Below are 2,998 nucleotides of genomic sequence, written 5' to 3' on the forward strand. Positions count from 1 at the left end.
CTTTTCTGCAAAAGCACTGAATGTTATTCTAACCTTTTATGGCCTTTCTCCATTCATGTACACAAAGTCCAGTATGATTCCAAATGTCATCAAAAGATATATCTGTTTGTAGCTGAACAACTTATGCAATGTGATCTTTCTTCTTTGTGTCAAATGAACTTAACAATTGAAACATCCAAAACTGGCTGTGTTTCTTGCCAACATACTGGTGTTTGGACATGTGGGATTACTTGCGCGTCACTTTCAATAGTTCAATTGGTAGAGTAGAAGTTAAAACTGTCATCCTTAGGCTGTCGGTTCAACTCCGACTCCCACAAACTTTATGTTTTAATGCAGAATCTGTCATTTTATATGAGCAAAAAAAGAGGTTTTTCCCTGACCGGGAATCGAACCCCGGCCGCGGCGGTGAGAGCGCCGAATCCTAACCACTAGACAACCAGGGACAAAGCTGTAGACTCTGCGCTCCTACTATTCTGACAATGTTTGGATGCATACTGGAATTGGTATGCATGAGTGGAAAAAGGCCATAAAGCGAGTTATTCATCTTTCTCTTTGTTCTACAAAAAAATGAAGTTTGCAAGAGTCAGGGCTCTTTTTTACCATCTGGGAAAAGAGGGAACGCTGGTGTCACTAACACATGGAAAGAGCTGTTATAGTATTCCCCATTTGTCCCCTTAATGTTTCTGACATTTTAGCCACTCATTTCTCTCTCTACATGAAAACATTCTAGAAAATTTTCTCCAAAAAGTACAGAATGTTATTCTAAGTACTCGGAAAATAGTCTTTTCCTCCCCCTTCTGACGCGTGAACTTATAGACGCCCTTGAATGCACGGTGTCTCTGTAGTTAACAAGGGAGAGAGCGTATGCCACTCTCTCTCTCCCTAAGAGTACAGCCAATTATGCTCCTTTAGACTCCCAGCCACAAATGGCTGTGACACCATCAGTTTCAAAGTTAAACACAACTCCTATAGTACTAATAAAAGCTTCACACTCACCTCAGCTGGGACATGGCAGACACTGAAGGAAACTCCTCACTTCACTCTCTTCATCTGACCAGTCATTAAGCTCCACTGGTTTCTTCACTGTTTGGAGTTTCAGTACTTCTAGCACTTGTAATATTAGAATAGAATCCCTTTATTTACTAAAGGTACACAGAAATGTACACAGGTACACAGAAACTTACTGTATGTAAGAGTGCAATAGTTCAAAGCTGTATTAGTGCAGATAAATACAACTACAGTGCCATTGCAGCTTTTAATGCTGTTTCAGTATCAGGGTCTTCAGGAAGGCTCCACCTGGCAACCCTGAAGTGCCTTACTATGCTTAAAACTACACACACACACACACACACACACACACACACACACACACGCACGCACGCACACACACACAAACAAACACAAACACTCAACAAGGTGAGTTCTGCTTATTTGTTATTGGAGATTTGTTAAGAAGGCTGATCGCCATTTAAAATTAGATTTCAAACACTGTAATTGTTACACTGGTGAGTTTGAGGTAGAGATGCACTTTCATTAATACTGCTTACACTGTGTTTCTTTACAACATGCATGGACGTGTTGAAGCATCTCATATGCATGGAACACTACTACTCAGAGCATTGGAAGGTTGAAAACAGAAGCTATCTGGCTCACACAATGTTTTAAATGTGCCAAGGGAAATTCCAAGTGTGGCCATTCTTGAGTGGAGTGGAAGATAAATATGTTTTTTTGTATTTCAAAGCAGCTGTAAGAGTATAACAGGCAGTTTAGAACATGTCAGTCCCTCCATGTAATTTGAGAGAAAATATCCTATGAAGATTGGACCAAGATTCCTGCAGAGTATTTTCAGCACATAGTGGAAGCTATGCCAGAAAGAATTGCCGCAGTTCTGGAGGCCAAAGAAGGTCCAACATGCTACTAAATGGGTGTACTTAAGCCCACTGTGTCCTATAATAGGATGTTGCTGGAATGTATGTGGATGTTGTTGGAATGGCCGCAGAGTTGCGGCAGCAGTACAGGTAGTCTGTAATCCTTTCCCCCATCCGAGTGAGTTTGCCCTATTACACGGGGTCGAGTTATGATGTGAATGTTTAATTACACAGGATGGATTGTGGGCGACGGAACCGAACAGCCTTCAGGATTCAAATAGAGAAAGGTGAAACTTCTCCCGCCTTTGAGTTAATCACAGGACTATTGCATAGCAATTAGGGATAACAGAACAGCTTTTGGGGGGTTTGGGTGGTGTGCCTTATCCGCCCCTTTAACAGAGTAGTCACAATTCAAATTTCCCTTCTTCCATTGTTTACAAGGCATTATACATGTGGTTTATTTATAGTGCACGGAGTAATATGCAGCGAGTCTGGTCTATCTGCTTTGGAAGAGAAACATTTGGCCAAAAGAGCAAGACACAGCCAGGAGGATGATTGGTAAGAGCACATCATAATATGCACCTTAAAGCTGTGCTCTACAGCTAGGTCCTGTTCCATGACTGCATATATAAATTTACTACTGACATTGCCATTTATATCTGGCCATTTACAGTGCACTCTTGCTCAATGCAGCAATTGAAGCTGATTTTCCATTGTGTAGTTATTATGTTCAAGAGGTGTTTGACCCGGTCAGGTTGACACACTTTAGTGAGGGCAGCAGTATCCTAGAGGACACTACAGACAGTGACGGAGACATCTCAGAGCGCGAGGTGAGAGGTTGAGTTTTTTGTTCCTCTTTCTACGACATACTTTTCATGCCAGGTACTATTGTCCAGTTCAGCCAAATTTAATTTACTGCCTTGTATTATCATATATAAATTGCTGAACATCTTATCACTCAGTTTCAAACATCCCCTCAGCTGTTTTAAGCCATTTTGTTTATTCAGAAGTACTGCTAAATGGATGTGATGGGAAAATGAGAGCACATCAAACACAGACAGCCTTATGCATTGAGTAGTAAAGAGTAAAGGTTTATTGGGTTCTGTCCCCTGTATAACAGAGTAAGAGGA

General features: G+C 41.2%; 1 non-coding gene across 1 annotated transcript; it reads right to left on the reverse strand.

The window, feature by feature from the left end:
- Positions 1 to 371: 371 nt before the first annotated feature.
- Positions 372 to 443, reverse strand: trnae-cuc (transfer RNA glutamic acid (anticodon CUC)). The gene has a single exon. It is a non-coding gene; the product is annotated as a tRNA-Glu (tRNA).
- Positions 444 to 2,998: the final 2,555 nt, after the last annotated feature.

This window comes from Electrophorus electricus, unplaced genomic scaffold (assembly GCF_041902795.1).
Source record: "Electrophorus electricus isolate QZ-2024a unplaced genomic scaffold, ASM4190279v1 Scaffold78, whole genome shotgun sequence".
Classification (NCBI taxonomy): domain Eukaryota; kingdom Metazoa; phylum Chordata; class Actinopteri; order Gymnotiformes; family Gymnotidae; genus Electrophorus; species Electrophorus electricus.